This window comes from Dendropsophus ebraccatus, chromosome 12 (assembly GCF_027789765.1).
Source record: "Dendropsophus ebraccatus isolate aDenEbr1 chromosome 12, aDenEbr1.pat, whole genome shotgun sequence".
Classification (NCBI taxonomy): Eukaryota; Metazoa; Chordata; class Amphibia; order Anura; family Hylidae; genus Dendropsophus; species Dendropsophus ebraccatus.
The window spans coordinates 50,938,869-50,956,859 of record NC_091465.1 but is presented as its reverse complement, the minus strand read 5'-3'; the positions used below and the strand labels follow the sequence as shown (position 1 = coordinate 50,956,859).

The 17,991-nt window shown below is 45.9% G+C and overlaps 1 protein-coding gene across 5 annotated transcripts in view; it reads right to left on the bottom strand.

Moving 5' to 3' along the window:
• Positions 1 to 10,404, bottom strand: part of LOC138769528 (pleckstrin homology domain-containing family A member 4-like) — a 63,278-nt gene extending 52,874 nt beyond the window's left edge. For 4 of the 5 annotated variants that reach the window (XM_069948069.1, XM_069948072.1, XM_069948073.1 and 1 more), the window contains exon 1: positions 10,115 to 10,404. The gene's annotated coding sequence lies outside the window, so the exon portion shown is untranslated. Of the gene's footprint in view, positions 1 to 5,431; positions 5,501 to 10,114 lie in introns of those variants that run through there. The other variant, XM_069948070.1, reaches the window with a different exon arrangement.
• Positions 10,405 to 17,991: the final 7,587 nt, after the last annotated feature.

The following is a 17,991-nucleotide window of genomic DNA, read 5'->3' as shown; positions in this document are numbered from 1 at the left end:
AAATAAAAACTAAGTAATCCTTCCCACAGACGTTTAAAAGCAAAACAATTCCGTCCAGAGAGAGGCGTTTCTTAGAGTCTGTAATAGGGATCACTGTCCAAGACAAGCAGAAAGCCCACATATGAAGGCTCTTCGGAACAAGCAACTTAAGGTCACCATGCTTTCATCGGCCTTATACACCATGAGTATTAAAGGTTTAGATTATTAGAGCTAGCTTGTCTTAAAGGAATATCCCAAGTCAAAACACATATGCCAGACCACAGGAGGCCTGACTTCTGGGACCATATTCTTGGTGGGACACACCAGTCATTGTCTATGGAGCTGCTGGACATAGCATTGTACCTAACTGTATTTGGCAGCTCCATAGACATAAATACAGTGGCTCCAGTAATGCATAACTCACCAATCCATTCAAAAACAAGACTCAGGTTCTAGTTCTTGTGGGATCCTTTAACTTGGAATACCCCTTTAAAATGTACCCATCGTTATAACCTTTAAAATCTTTCACCTGAGATATACATCAGGAGGATTCCTCGAAATCCATTCTCTAAGGGTCCTATTAGACGTAGCGATTTTTACGAACGACTAACAATAAACCATTGCAAACGAGATTGTGTATCGTCAACCTGAAATCGTTCACCATATTACACAGAATGATAATTCGTTACGATCGGTATTGCGATCGTTACAATGATTGTTTACTCCTTCTGATCCCAGCAAAACAATGAACAATGTGCTATTACACTGAACAATTAACGAATGTGGAATTACAGCGAACGATTTACAATAATTTTAGGTTTAGATCTAAATCAACGATCAACGACATACAAACGATATTTTGATCGTTACCTGCAATTACACAGAATGATTTTAGTTTAAATTTGAGCAATTTAACTATTTTTCACACAATAATGGTCCCGTGTAATAGGGCCCTAAGGAATACCTCTGATGGTATCCATTATACATAGGCTAAAAAAACAACAAAAAAACTGCTTAATGTATCTACCCAAATGGAGGCCAAAGTTTTGGCCTCCATCGCGTAATAAATGACACAGTTACCATATAAGCTGAGAGATATACTACAGCATATAGTAAATAGACATGGCCAATAGTGTCAAAAGAACTTGACCCTATACAGAAGGATCAGACAGAGGAGGGTACGTTCACACCTTGCTGTTTTGGAGAATAGATAACATGCATTGTTCTCAGCCAAAACTGAAACTTTTTACCATTGTTTCTTCAATACACGCCATAAGCATTTCTAAAGACTGGAAGGTGAGGGTGCTGTTCACACACAACTTTGAAGCATTGACATAGTCACTAACTTCCTACTATACCAATTGCTTGATAATAGCCTAAATATTCTAACAATGATGTCATTTTGGAAGAAACTGACTTTTACTTAAGTCCCCTGTAAAAGAATTGTACTAAATCTGATCTATGGGAAACACCAGTGCCACTAGTAATCTTTCCTCCTACTATTTGTAACATTTCTAAATAAATGCATCCATTCTCAAAGACATTTAGAATTAGAAAAAAAAAAAAAGTTGGATAATCTGCCATCAGGCCCTTAAAGTGACACTGTCACCCCCATTATTCATTTTTCAATCTTTAAAGATGTGTGTAACCCTCAAATAGCTCTCTGCATACCTTTTTGTATTTTTTTTTTTCATGAGGCGGGTTGCTGAGAAATTATAACTTTGCTGAGTGTCTTCTAGCGCCACTGGGCGGGGCTTAGTCCCTGAAGCGCCACATAGCCCCGCCCAGTACATCGCCGTTGACCCGCCCCCTTTGGCACGTCATATCTCCCGGCCGACGCTCACAGTCTTGAGTACTCCAGGACGTCGGTGACGTGCGCGTCCACATCCCCCTGCGTCCGTCAAGTGATGCGCACGGGTCACCCACATCCTGCGGATTATACCAGCCGCACAGTCCCTCGCCGTTCCGAACGCTCCTGAGCCCTCGCTGTGGCTGTGAATCTCCTCACAGCCAGCAGCGAGGCGCGGAGGTTCTTTTCGGCGCATGCGCAGTGCAAGGTAGACGCCGCAGTGCGTCTGCAAACTATCTCTGCACCTCGCTGCTGGCTGTGAGGAGATTCACAGCCGCAGCGAGGGCTCAGGAGCATTCGGAACGGCGAGGGACTGTGCGGCTGGTATAATCCGCAGGATGTGGGTGACCCGGTGGCCACCTTCTGCGCCTGCGCATCACTTGACGGACGCAGGGGGATGTGGACGTGCACGTCACCGACGTCCTGGAGTACTCAAGACTGTGAGCGTCGGCCGGGAGATATGACGTGCCAAAGGGGGCGGGGTCAACGGCGATGTACTGGGCGGGGCTATGTGGCGCTTCAGGGACTAAGCCCCGCCCAGTGGCGCTAGAAGACACGCAAAGTTATAATTTCTCAGCAACCCGCCTCATGAAAAAAAAAATACGAAAAGGTATGCAGAGAGCTATTTGCGGGTTACACACATCTTTAAAGATTGAAAAATGAATAATGGGGGTGACAGTGTCACTTTAAGGGTATGTTCACACCTACCGGATCCGCAGTGGATTTGACGCTGCAAGTTAGCCGCAAAATCCACTGCGGATCCAGTACTGTGAATTTGAAGCGGTCCCATACACGCAGTGGATCCGCTACGTGTATGGGACCCGGGCCCCTTTAACCCCCGTGCCGCCAGCCGAAAGCCTGATCGCCCGCAGCCCCAGCCCCCCGTCCGCCCGCACCACCGCCCACCCCGAGCATACATTACCAGCTCGGCGCCGCGGTGAAGCTCCCGGCTCCCCTCGGTCCTCTTCAGCCAATCAGTGCACTATAGCCCTGATTGGCTGAAGAGGAGCGAGGGGAGCTGGGAGCCTGAATCAAGCCGTGGCGCCGAGCCGGTAATGTATGCTCGGGGCGTCCAGCGGTGCAGGGGGCTGGGGGGGCTGCGGGCGGGCAGGCTTTCAGCCGGCGTCGTTGGGGGTTAAAAGGGGCCCAGATCCCGTACACGCAGCGGATCCGCTGCGTGTATGGGACCCATTCAAATTCACAGTACTGGATCCGCAGTGGATTTCGCTGCTAACTCGCAGCGTCAAATCCGCTGCGGATCCGGTAGGTGTGAACGTAGCCTAAAGGAGAAGTCAGGCGAAAAGTATTGTATTGCCCCTCAAAAGTTATACAAATCACCAATATACACTTATTATGGGAAATGCTTATAAAGTGCTTTTTTTTCCTGCACTTACTACTGCATCAAGGCTTCACTTCCTGGATAACATGGTGATGTCACGACCCAACTCCCAGAGCTGTGCGGGCTGTGGCTGCAGGAGAGGATGACAGCAGAGGGACACTGAGGGACACTGAGCTTCCCCACGCAATCATCCTCTCCAGCAGCCACAGCCCGCACAGCTCTAGGAGTCGGTTCGTGACATCACCATGTTATCCAGGAAGTGAAGCCCTGATGCAGTAGTAAGTGCAGGGAAAAAAAAGCACTTTATAAGCATTTCCCGTAATAAGTGTATATTGGTAATTTGTATAAGTTTTGGGGGGCAATACAATACTTTAATAAAAATTTTCACCGGACTTCTCCTTTAAGGTTTTCATGCTCGCTGATAATTATGATAGTGTTGTATGAAATCAATGATCCAGTCTCATCAGTTCTGTATATTCATGATAATGCCAGCAGACTTGCTGGATTATCAGACTGTTGGATGTTATAACATTTCCCTTCTTGTCTATTGATTTTCTGCAATACAGACTAGAATGAGCCTCTTCTCGGAGAACACTCCTCTCTGTCTGCCCGTGGGATATGTCTGTTAACACACCTACTGTGATTTAGTGATGACACAGGCTGAATCATAATGCACACTTTGTTATTATACTTTATCGTTGGAGGGGTCATAAAAACAATGTGAAATCATTTCCAGCTGGAGATTAAAAGTATTACAGGGAATCTAAAAATGAAGTCACAAACCGAAAGGAGCGCACACACCACAATGCCTTACTCTACATCTGCTTAACCATAATAACACTTTACAGGTTAAAAAAAAAAAAAAAAAGGCACCATACTTGGGGTTTCATTGTGATGTGTGGCAGAACATGTAGTCCTAGGCTTAAAACAGAAGCCCCATGTTCTATTCACAGGAAAGTGTGAAAGCAGCCTTAGGCTATGTTCCCACAACATCTATTCCTGTGTGTTTAATGGCCGCCATATTTGGCCAGCCGTCATTTTGGCACCAAAAGACGGCTGTTTTATGCAAATTACGGCTGACAGCTATTCCTCCTTACTCCATAAATAACCAATAACAAACATTTGCCAGTGCCAAGCATACATGTTTTTTGCAATAGAGAAACAAGCTGCTGCCAGACACCTCTGGCAGAGAATTACAGAGAATTATTCCCTGCAGGTTTAGCTGGAGTTTAAGTAATGTGCATCATCACCTTTATCATTTCCCATTAGAATATTAGATTATAACTGAAGACATTTCACATAAAGGAATTGTCTTATCATGGATAATATGGGGCCATCACTTGGGGTCAGGCTCTCAAGACCCCCATCCAAACAGCTAATCTTGCTGGGGAAAGCCATGGCCAGCCACACACTTCCCCTGCAAAGTTCACTAACAGACATAGCAACTATTAATATGAATGGCTATCCATGTAACTCATGGAACAACAATCCTGCCAGGGCACGTACTATTGGTTGTTTGTAGCCCTCTGCTCTGGCACATTTATGATGTCCGTATACCCTAGGAGGACACATGGACAGGTATTTTTCTGTTCACACAACTTTTAATTAGGAAATTATATATAAAAAAAATTTACTAAGTGAGTGTTGGAAATATAAGAAAAATAGAACAAAGTGTGAGATTTGTAACGGCAGATTGCACCAGGAAGCACAGACAGTTTATTGTTAGAGATGAGTGAACCGGGTTCGGGTTCGAGTCCATCCGAACCCGAACTTTCGGCATTTGATTAGTGGCGGCTGCTGAACTTGGATAAAGCTCTAAGGTTGTCTGGAAAACATGGATACAGCCAATGACTATATCCATGTTTTCCATATAGCCTTAGGGCTTTTTACAACTATACAGCAGCCACCGCTAATCAAATGCCGAAAGTTCGGGTTCGGATGGACTCAAGCATGCTCAAGGTTCGCTCATCTCTAGCTATTATCTATAGGGACTCCTAGTGGCTACTGATGGGAGGAAAAATAACACATATTAAGCATCTTTATGAGGACATCATGGCCAATGGCTATGAAAAGTGGTGAACGTTATTTCAAGAAATGTCTTACAGTATTAAAAAAAAAACAAAAAAAAAAAAACACACACATAGAAGCAGGGCCAATTCTAGGTAATTTGGACTACAGGGCGAATATTGCTAAAAGGCCCCCCCCCCCCCCCCCCCCCCCACAAAAAAAAAAAAAAAAAAAAAAAAAGTAATTCAGCGACTCACAGGTGATGTCTTCTTTGATCTGAGGTGTCAGTTTCCTTTTCCTCTCCTTCTGGCTGAGACCTCCATGATGATTTCTTGCAGCAACAGTTCATCTCTTGTGAACCTGCCAGACAAACATCTTAGGTTCGGCACTTTCACAACAACTTCCCCTTTTTTGTGTCATGTGCAGTGAAGTCAGTAGGTATGTGGGTTGCCCCCTGTATGTAGGATACCCTGCTGTGCCCCCATGTAGTAATAATCCTCCCTGTGCTCCCCCCCCATAGTAATAATCCCCCTGTGCTCTCCCCATAGTAATAATCCCACCTGTGCTCCCACCATAGTAATAATCCCACCTGTGCTCCCACCATAGTAATAACCGTGTAGACCCCCAAAGTATAGCCCTCCCCCCGAGTAGCCCCCCATAGTATAGCCCTCCCCCCAAGTAGCCCCCCATAGTATAGCCCTCTCTCTGAGTAGCCCCCCATAGTATAGCCCTCCCCCCAAGTAGCCCCCCATAGTATAGCCCTCTCTCTGAGTAGCCCCCCATAGTATAGCCCTCCCCCAAGTAGCCCCCCATAGTATAGCCCTCTCCCCAAGTTGCCCCCCAGAGTATAGCCCTCTCCCCAAGTAGCCCCCCCATAGTATAGCCCTCTCCCCAAGTAGCCCCCCCATAGTTTAGCCCTCTCCCCAAGTAGCCCCCCCATAGTTTAGCCCTCTCCCCAAGTAGCCCCCCCATAGTTTAGCCCTCCCCCAAGTAGCCCCCCCCAAGTAGCCCCCCATAGTTTAGCCCTCTACCCAAGTAGCCCCCCATAGTTTAGCCCTCCCCCCTGTGTAGCCTTCCATAGTATAGCCCTCCCCACAAGTAGCCCCCCATAGTATAGCCCTCTCCCCGAGCAGCCCCCCATAGTATAGCCCTCCCCCCTGTGTAGCCTTCCATAGTATAGCCCTCCCCCTGTGTAGCCCCCCACAGTATAGCCCTCTACCCAAGTAGCCCCCCATAGTATAGCCCTCTCCGAGCAGCCCCCCATAGTATAGCCCTCCCCCCTGTGTAGCCTTCCATAGTATGGGCCCCTTTATAGCCCCCACTTGGCAGCATTTATGAGAAGAAAAAAAAAATACACTCACCTGTCCTGGATCCTGCAGCAGCGTCTCCCAGCGTCTGGTAGCTGAACTTGCAAGTACAGTGAGCTTCTGGCACTACTACTGTCCCGGAAGCTCACTGCTGTAGCCCCGCAGCGCCCGGACTTCTCTCCTCTCCTCAGCAGCTGACATGTGACGTCATCACGTCACATGTCCACCGCCAAAGAGGAGAGAAGTCCGGGCGCTGCGGGGCTACAGCAGTGAGCTTCCGGGACAGTGTGTGGCGGGCTGCCTGTGCCGGAAGCTCACTGTACTGCAAGAAATCCGGCGGCCGCGGCTCCTTAACGCCCCTGGAGGGACCGGCCCGGGGGGCGCCTGATCCTGCCGGGTGGGGTGGCGGCGGGGATAAGATGATGGGGCGGCAGAGCGCCCGGGGGTGGAGCGCGCCACAAGATGAGGTCTGGGGGAGGTGGGGAGAGGGTGCCACCAGCGCCCCCTAGCTGTCGGCGCCCCGTGAGGTCACCCGGCCCGCCTGCCACTAGAAACGGCCCTGCATAGAAGTGACTGGGCACCATTCATATGATGTGAGGGACTTCAATACATCACCAAATAGACATCTATGTAGTACCAGTAAAAAAGAGAGATGAAGGAGCCACATTCATCATCCAACGTTCTCCAACTCTAATTATTCCAGAGTAAAAAGTGGACAGACACAGTGTGGACATATACAGGACAGACCATGATGAGTGTGGCTACTTCATCTCTTTTTTACTGACACTTTGTTGTTAAAGGGGTCATCCAGCACTACAAAAACATGGCCACCTTCTTCCAGAGACAGCCCCACTCTTGTCTCCTGCTTGGTTTTGCTGCTTGGTTCCGTTAAAGTGAATGGAGCTTAATTGCAAATCACACCTGAACTGGAGACAAGAGTCATGTTGTCTCTGAAAGAAAGTGGCCATGTTTTTGTAGCACTGGATAACCCCTTAAGCAGCTATTTTTTAGCGAGCACCTCCTGACCTCTCCTGAGCGGTGCCTTATACAAAGAGACAGTAGTGCCTGTCGATTTGAAAGACATTTGTAGACCATTGGTGCCCAAAATGTGACAAAACTAAGACTCTCATCAATGCTCTGACAGCTGAAGGTTGTTACGGCATGATGGGAGTGGTAGTAATACAACAGTTGAACACAGTTCTAATGTGTATGTGCAGACTACGGAATACGTGCGGAACTTTCAAGCAAAGTCCACGATGCGGACCCCCTGTCCCATAGATATTCTCAAACAAAATCCACTGGGGGAGATTTATCAAACATGGTGTAAATTTAAACTGGCTCTGTTGCCCCTAGCAACCAGTTTCCAATTTTTATTCCTCACAGACTCTTTGGAAAATGAAAGGTGGAATCTGATTGGTTGCTAGGGGCAACTGAGCCAATTCTACTTTACACCATGTTTGATAAATCTCCCCCACCGTCCGCCCAAAGAATTGACATATCAACTGAACATAATACATGTCAATTCTTTGGGCGGATGGCAGATTTGTTTAAGAATATAATTAAGTCTATCATTAAGTCTATGCGAAAGGTGGAACTTAAGCAGAGTCTGCCATGCGGACTCCACTTGACAGTTCTGTGCGTATTCTGTAGTGGGAATATACCCTAAGGCTGAGATTCTGCATGTGTTCAGGTAGGTATTTTGAACACAGTAGAAACCATGCCCCTGTTTCACCCCCAATTAGCGGCACAGTGTTATCGATCATCCCAGCAACAGTGTTCCACTATTGAGGGAGATCGGGGAGCATTCAGGATGCATATGTGGAAAAATGGCCTCACGTGTCACAAAATTGAATAAAGGCATGGGCACTAAACAAGTCAGACAGTGAAACTGCGGTTTCGCCAGCAAACCCCATGCAGCCATTGTTCTTTTTGCACACAACTGCTACAATATCTGGCACGGGCTTCACCAATGGGTCCTAAGTGATGTGCATAACATTTAACAACAGGGTAAGTTCACATGGGGCAAATTTGCTGCAGATTTTAGTTTGCCATCCAGTATTGTTTTGCAGTATGTGGAGGACAGTGAAATCTTACACACTTGCCTGTGACTGTATTCCATTGTAGATTTTACCTATGCATATCTAAAGGTAAAACCCACAGTATTACTTTCACATGTGAATTTACCCTTAGGGTGTATTCACATGTTACAGTAGAGGAACGCAGCACTCCTGCAAAAACAAACAATGGCAAGTGCATGGATATACTGCAGTGGTCTTTTTTTTGTCAGCGACTTAGTTCACATATGGCAGATAAGATCTAACGTTATAGGGATCAAAACCCAGTGACAATGCTGATCCACAGCGTATTGGGAAGCACCAACTGTACATTCATCTCCGCTCACTTGTAAGAAAGCGAGGCTAGCAGGTGTGTTAAGGGCCATAGACAGAACAATGCGTGCACTATATTCCTATCCACACCACCTTTATTAACCTGACAGTCAGTCCATGTACTTAACTCTTTGGGTGCTATATCCTGAATTGTAACACAACAAACTAACCATAGGACTTACATAAGTTAGTGACGGATAAAACTATCATTTTCATGTCAGCGTCCTTCCGGAACTGCTGTGAAAAGTGACATCACTACTTTTCTTTTTCTGTTTGCTTCTTTCAGTGCATTTTTAAACCACATGGCCTTTTGAACCTTCTCATTAACTGTAGTTAGTGAGAGATAGACACTGTGCTTTTTGGCAGAGATTTTGCCAGTATGAACATACCCTAAAGCAGGCAGAGTCCAGTCTTAGTGGTGGTGTCTCCTGGCTAGCTTTCGGGTTTGTTTACTAATCTTATTACTATATTGAGAGAAGGGAGGGCTAGCCCATGCCTGGTGCCATACGTCGCAGATGTGCGCCTGCCTGTCTGCTAGATCTAACAAGGGATTGTCACTTGTACATATAAAGACTACAGCAGCTGAATCTAGACATGTACAGTGAGTCAGGTTTATCAAAGCAATGATCCAAAATCAATGGTAAATAGAGCTTAAAAAAAATAAAAATAATAATAAATGTGCACACTTACATACTCTATAGCAGTGTTCCCCAACCTATAACAAAACTACATCTCCCAGCATGCACTGACAGCTGAAGGTTGTAGTCCTGCAACAGCTGGAGAGCCACAATTTGGGGATTACTTTATGACCAGTACAGGACTAGTAAAACACAAACATTCCAATAAACAAAACAATGTATCCTTCTACTACAACACATAGAGAGTCGCTCTAACACATTCATTAGTTTTCATCAGGGCTTCAGTGTATACAATGCCTCTATGCACCTGAATCCAGACAGACACAGTAATCCCTCCATTGTGAGACTAATACTAAGTGTAACATATTCACACATTTATCTAGTCTATTGGTCAAAACAGGTGCAACATTGTTGCTAATAAACCACAATATGCTCTTCAGCGCTGATAAAGTAAAGTCGCAGCCCAATACTTTGTAACCGTTCACACTATGAAAGCTATAGCTGTGCACATGGGCAGGCAGGCAGGTGGTGTCTGGAAAGTTAGTAGCGAAAGAGTTCACAAACCTTTCAGATAAAGTAATGGATGAAGAGCATGGTTTCCTTCTTACCTTGGAGGGAAGGTGCTGCCAGGCTGGTCTTCTACTGGGTGGGATGAGCTTCCATTAGGACCACAGGGGTCTGCCTTGTTTCTTGTGTTGCTGTGTGTAGTACTCCTGGTCAGTGTCTTAGTGCTGTCTGCTCTCCTTCCCTGACATGCTCTGTTTACTTTCTCTGCTGTCTTTTGATCTGCCTTACTCCCTTATGTACTTCCTTTCCTCCTCTTCTCCTTCCTCTCATTCACTTCCAAACTACCTAGAGCCCCTCACTCCTTGTTCCCTTCTCTCTCTCTCTGCCTGTGTGTCTGCACACCTCCCCCCTCATGCCTCTCCCCTTCCACACAGCTAGAGGCAGGGTCTCCCTAGAACAATTGAAGGCCCAACCTCTAGCAACTCCCAGATTCCAAAAGGCAGGATAAGGTTTCAGCCTGTCCACTCCCACACTCGCCTGTTGATTCCAGACGTGTCTCAAGAGACAACAAAAAATGCCAAAATATAAGAATATATCTAGTTATTTGCATCCAGTGGTTTTACATTCCTGGTAGCCGGGGAAACTTTTCCAGACTCTGCATTTGCAGGGATATCTCTTGAGGGTTTTGTTAGTTACCTCGCTCATATAACCTGTCTGTCTGCCTTTATCTTCATCAGCTAGGGTTAGGAAGGAAATCCAAGAAGTCTGTGCTCATACTTTTCCATCCATCCAGTCAGCAAAGCAGAGTGAGCTGGATTGGGTGATTTGACCACAGTTTGGAACTATAAAGCAGTCAATCAGTCAATTTTATATTCAGATACATGGAGGTTTTTTATATATTTTGTGGTTTTTTTCACCAAATCTTCTTTAATATTTTTTCTTGCTGTTAATCATTTTCCATGGTGGTAAAGTTAAGTTTAAGGCTATGTCCACACACTGTAATACAACGGCCGTTGTATTAAAGCGTAGCACCGGCTGCATTTTTACATGTTCTGCCATATCGGCCGCAGGAACATTACCGAATGGTTATATGAATTGTGGGCACCTTTGGGTGTGCCTGCAATTCAATTAACCTATGACATCAATACAATTTATGGCCGTGAGAACGGCCATAAAGTGTGTGAACAGACTGAGAATAATGGCCGTTGTTCATAGTCAGATATTTTCACGTCTCCAGGGGAAGAGCGGCCATTGTGCAATCAGTGGATGCTGTTACCCATAAGATTCTACAGAGTGTATTCTTTTTTTTTTTTTTACAAGAACGGCCATTGTTATACTCTGCAACAACAGTCATTCTTGTCAAAAAAGAACACACTGTGTGAACATAACCTTAAGGGGTATTTTGGAGAAACACAATATATATATATATATTTAATTTATATATGTCCTTTTTATTTATTTATTCATTCATATTTTTAGCAGTTTTGTGGTTTTCATTGACTGGCAGCAGTAAGGGGTGACACAGTCCCTCTGCTACCACCAGTGTAGGAAACCAAAAGGCTTTAGAAGCACTGGTCCCGGCGCAGTTAGATATCGCTAATAGAGATGAGCGAACTTCAGGCACGCTTGTGTTTGATAATCGGTGGCTGAAGAAGTTGGATCCTTGTGGTTTTATCCATGTTTTTCAGGCAGCTTCAGGGCTGCATCTAACTTCTTCAGCCTCAGGTAATTGAATGCAGAGCGTTCAGGTTTAGCGTTGTCGAGGTTCGGTCATCTCTAATCACTGACGCTGCTCCATGCAGAGATACGGAGCCTCCCCTAATGTGCGCTGTAATGCATATTAGCATAAGAATAGACAACTGGGGAAGCTATCTGTGAGAAGAGCACCGCAGCCGCAGCATAATGAAGCAGATGAAACAGTGATTGACAGCTATCCATATTTTCTCTGCAGAGCTCCTGGCACAGACAGCTTCTCCAGTTGTAATTTCTATTCCTATGTTAAAGTATAACTCCACATAAGGAAAACTTGTTTTCTATTAAGGACATTAAAAGTTATATGGATGTGTCTATATAATGTATTACCATATCCGTGCGGTTCTACCACACTGGTAGCTGATTAAAATCCAGGAAGTCAAGAAAAATGGCCTATGTGCCAATTCACATTGTCTCCTGCTCCCACTGCTCTCCCACCTTAAGGCCCTATTCCACGGAACGAATGTCGTTCGTATTCGGCCGATATCGGCCGCTACGAACGATAATCGTCCCGTGGAATAGAGTGCAACGATCAGCCGACATTGTTCATGTCAGCTGATCGTTGCAGTCGCTTGTTTTTCAACATGTTGAAAAACAAGCGACTGATGCAGCAACGATCTGCTGCCGTCGCTCCGTTGAATAGGAGCATCGGCAGCAGACGCTGCTGTATCCTATGGGCTGCCCGGACGATCAGCGATCCTCCGAGCAGCCCCCCCCCCCCCCCGCAACTCCCGACGCCCCTCCCGCACTCACCCGCTCACTGCAGCCACGCTGAATAGCAGCGGCAGCGAGCGGGGAACGAGGAGCAAAGGAGCGCTGAGAGCGCTTGTTTGCTCCTCTTAACGACCGGTGGAATAGGGCCATTAGGAGACAAAGATTCCATGCCTCTGTCTCACATTGTGTGTGTTTGCTAGACACAGGCTGATGATGCAGACAGGGGGCAGGGCATGATGTCACAGGAGACTTGGCTGGATCCCCCAATCCCCTGAGCGATCCACCATCTCTGACCGGCCAGAAGCAGCTGCTGCAACTTTGCTGATTGTGCAAAACTCTGCAGTGAAATTAGGACTAAGTTCACACACGTTGGAGTTCCATTGCAGTACTGCAGCCTATTCATAAAAACAAAGAAGTAACACAATTACATGATGCTAAACAGCACAGAGGATCAGAGCCGGCACTGCCAATCCCACCTGGAGAAAAAAACAAGGCATAAACAGTATATCCCATGTAAGATAATATCGGATAAAGTCCTTATTGTGGGGCTCAACCTCAAAGATAAAAGATGCTTGATCATAATATGAGCGTGAAGATAAAAAGAAAAAAAAAATTACATTTAAAAAGTTCTTTACTTTATTCCAATATCAGCGTGCCGTGTGGACGGGAACCAGGCCCGCTTCTGCCATGAGGCGGAATGAGTATTCCGCCTCAGGCGGCAGATTCTGCGCTCCTGCAGGGGGCGGCAGACAGCAGCCCTGCAGCCGCTTGCCTGTCCTGTCATCAGCGCTCACCACTGTACCCCGCCGGGCTCCCGCGCCGTCAGCCAGCATCTCCCTTTGCCCTTCAGCCTGTGGTGAGTGTCAGCGAGGGCTGCAGTCGGATCGGTGAGCGCGGGAGCGCCGGGGGGGGGGGGGTATTCCTATAAGGGCTGCATTCCCATGTCGAGGAATGCCTGTAACCGGAGTCTCCCCCGCCCGGACAGCATCTGATAAGATGCTGAGAGCGGGGGAGAACTGTACTGATACGTGCGATGCTGTAATGAATCAGCCGCGCGTGGTGCTGTCATTACAGCGCGGCACATATCAATAGAGTTCTCCCCCGCTCTCAGCATCTTATCAGATGCTGTCCGGGCGGGGGAGACTCCGGTTACAGGCATTCCTCGACATGGGAATGCAGCCCTTATAGGAATACCCCCCCCCCCCCCGGCGTTCCCGCGCGCACCGATCCGACTGCAGCCCTCGCCGACACTCACCACAGGCTGAAGGGCAAAGGGAGATGCTGGCTGACGGGAGCCCGGCGGGGTACAGTGGTGAATGAGTGGTGGTGGTGGTGGGGGGGGAGGCAGGGGGGGTCGCTAGTGTGGGGCGGCCGCCTGAGGTTTGCCTCAGGCGGCAGAGACCACAGAAACCGCCCTGACGGGAACACAATGAAATGATAAAGTACTGCAAATAATTTAGTAACACAATGAAACTACAATATGTAAACACAGCCTAGACGTTCTGCAACAGCTTTGGGTGGGGAATGGGAAGGGTGGAGGACTGTGATGGACAGCTCAGGGACAGCAATGCATTCTGGAACCTGTAGTTCTGTGTACAACTGCTCAACCAGGAAGTACAGCCACACAATACAGAACAAAAAACCCCAAAACAAATGGATTTTTGGTAGTTTCAAAAAATATAGTAAGTAATGCTAAATGCTTCTGCAGAAGTTTAATTTTTTTCCCCTCTACCTGGAATTTCCCTTTAAAGGGGTACTCCAACGAAAAGCTTTTTCCCAGTAATTGAAACACATTACAAAGTTGTGTAAGTTTGTAATATGCTTCAATCGCCTATCTGCCCCTTTTCCCTATCTTTTCCCCCCTCAACCCCCCACCAGGAAGTGAAGTAAACTCATTCTTACCTAATGACTGTTGACCCCTAGCTTTTCTGTGGCGGCCATTTTGTGACAATGACATCCTCAAGAGGGAGGCTGGTCTAAGCCGTGTTAAGCCAGCCTTCCTTTGTCAGATGACTCAGGTTGCTCAGCTCTGATTGGTTGAACAAGCTGTAAGCCATCTAACAGTTTTAAAGAGTCAGTTAGACATCACAGGAGACAAAGTGCATCATGGGAAAGCCCAAACCAGGAAGCGAAGAAAAAAATGAAGCCACAAACTGGAGCTTCAGGGACCTGCAAACAGCTGGAAATTCAGAAATTCAGTGGGAAAACTATGTTTATAATTGATTGATTTTTTTTTATTTTTTATGTGCGCCGGAGTACCCCTTTAACATGCAGTAGCACAGTGCTTCTCATGGCCACCAACAGGTCATGTTTTGAGGATTTCCTTAGTATCTTACAGGTGATATTATTATCACAGGCGGTCTTTGTATGGGATATCCTTAAAACATGATCTGTTGGTGGGTCATGAGGACTAGAATTGAGAAGCATCAAGGGGAGGCTCAGTTTCTCAATATAGGCAATATCCATGGGCCCTATTACATCACTAAATATCGTTATATTGTTCAAATTTAAAAGATAATCGTTTTGCGTGTAGCTGGCAACGATCGAAAAATTCTTTATGTGTCGTTGATCGCATCTTTTAAGCAGACCATAAAATCATTGTTAATAGCTCGCTAAATGTTCGATAAATATTTGCTAACTGTACACATTGGGGGTGATTTATCAAACTGGTGTAAAGTAGAATTGTCTTAGTTGCCCCTTGCAACCAATCAGATTTCACCTTTCATTTTTCCAAAGAATCTGTGAGGAAAGATAAATGGAATCTGAGACAATTCTACTTTACACCAGTTTGATAAATCTCCCCCATAGTTTGTTCATTTGCAGGGATCAGAAAGAGTAAATGATTGTAGCTAGCAACTATCATTCTGAGCGATGTCAGGTTGTTCCCAAAAGCTCTTGATTGCAATCGTTTATGGTTAAAAACGTTTTGTCTAATAGGAACCTTACTCTGCAGGGAACAGGGCTTCTGAAGCTTCTGAAGTCCCTGACACAGCCACTGGGGGCAGCAGAGGGACTGAGTCATCCCTTAGTGCTGCCAATGAAAACATTAAAAAAAGGTAAAAATTGCATTACATATTTTTAATAAAAAATATAATAAAATAATAATAAAAAAGGAGAATAATATTTGATATATTTTTTTTCTACAGAATACCCCTTCAACTATACAAATTGGAATTGCATTAAGAGTAAATATCTAATAGAATATTGTTGTTGTAAAATGTTTTATATTAGACCTAAATGGCTGAGGAAGGAATTGCATTTACTGCTGCTTTACATTCAGTGTCAACTGCTACACCTTGTACAGCCTCCTTGTACAGTCATGATGTATCCCTGTTAGACTAGTCTTAAATTGGATTTGAAGGGACATTGTAGACATAATAACTGAATGCCTTTAAACAGTCACTGACGTTTTAAAACAGAACTGTATGCCTTTAAACAGTCACCGATGATTCAAATAGCATCCCTTTGTGTGATTCCTATCATTTACTCATTACCCCAGGAAAAAAACACCAGGGGGGGAGATTTATGAAAGGGTGTAAATATACACATGGTGTAAACTGCCCACAGCAACCAATCACAGCTCAGCTTTCAGCTCTGGTAAAATATAAGAGGAGCTGTGATTGGCTGCTGTGGGCAGTTTACACCATGTGTATATTTACACCCTTTCATAAATCTCCCCCCAGGTGTCTCCCATGTTCACTGCCAATTGTTAGGCTCAGTCTGTCTCTAGTGACAGAAAGATCAAGACAGGAATCACCATTTCCCCTTCATCTCAGCAGCATTGCCCCTTGCTGTGCTGCTACTGTATTTTTTCTGCTTACATAGCACCTTTCAAAGTCACCACACTTCTTTTCCCTCCATGTGCTATCTATAGTAGTGTGCTATAAATATTCCCCTAACAAAGTACTGGCCTATTCAGCCCAGTGCATCTTCCTTCCACACTATCATGGCATAGCATGAGTTGGCACTGTGTTCTGCTGGGATTGACCAGGCAGCTAAGGGAAAGGAAGTGCATGTGGGAGTAATGTTGGCAAATTCTCCAGCTCTGGGCCCTCAAGGACTCAGAAACAGCAGTATCTTCAGAAAATCTTTTGCACATGTGGCAACCAAGGTATGGCTGCCCATCTAATGTTTATGTTTGCCTCCTATTGCTCCACTGATAGAAAATAGGGAAAACTGGGGGGAAAGAATGGTCAGGTATGTTGGATTTCAGCTGCCCGGTCCATTTGTTCATGAGACAGTAAGCCATTTTCAGAGCCTTTACCCCTCTCCCCATACAAAACAAATGCATGCACAGCTGACCCGCGCTTGCTTGTGTATAGGGTTAGAAGAGACTGCTATCAGTGGCATGAGAATTCAGCCTACAGCTACCTTGTGTATGGTCAGCTTTACAGTTGCATACAGTCTGCCATTTACTCCCACTAAAACACACACACACACACATACACTGTAAGATCAAGATGCTAAAGTGTCTCAGCCAAATGCATGGCAATAGGACAATTTATTGAGGCACACTTGGCTAATACCTATAGTGACCGAGCACAGTGGAAACCTATTCTAACTGACAACTGGAGCCAGCAGCATAATGGAGAAGCAAAGCGCCCGAAAGGTGGAGGAAACACTGCAGACATTTACCCTCACCTGGATGATTCAGGAGAAGGTAATTTAGTCAGATGACACCTTTTTGGTATCAATTCCCCTCGTCGTGTTTGGAGGAAGAAGAAGGATGAGTACAACACCAAGAACACAGTCCCAACCATGAAGCATGGGAGGTGGAAACATCATACTTTGGGGGTGTCGTACTGTAAAAGGGGCAGGATGACTGCACTGTATTGAAGGGAGAATGGATGAGGCCATGTATCATGAGATTCTGGCCAACAACCTGCTTCCCTCAGTAAGAGCATTGAAGGTGGGTCGTGGCTGGGTCTTCCAGCATGACAATGACCTGAAACACACGGCCAGAACAACTAAGGGTCTGACTACGGCCCAATCATTTTACTGGACCTATTACACGGGGTGATAATTAGGCAGTAAAGGCTGCATGGACATTGTTAGCGATGTCCATGCAGCCCTTGCCCAAACATCTGATACCTTACCTCTCCCTGCTACCAGTTCTCACTCCTGCGTTCTGCAGCTTCCCAGTCCTGGCAACAGCAGCGTCTGAGCAGCCTGTCAGCTGACAGGCCAATCAGCCAATCACAGGCAATGAATGGTTTATTGGCTGATTGTTGTCTCTATTACACGGAGCGATAATTGTCCGAATCTGCCTGATTTGGGCAGTTATCGCTCTGTGTAATAGGGCCCTAAGGAGTGATTCTGTAAGAAGCATTTTAAGGTCCTGGAGTGGCCTAGACAGTCTCCAGACAGGATCCCAATAATAAATCTTTGGATGGAGGGAGCTGAAACATAATGTTGCCCAGTGACAGCCCCTAAACCTGAAAGATCTGGAGAAGATCTTTATGAAGTACAAAATTTTCTTCTTTTTTTTTTTTTTTTTGTTGCCACCCTCCAA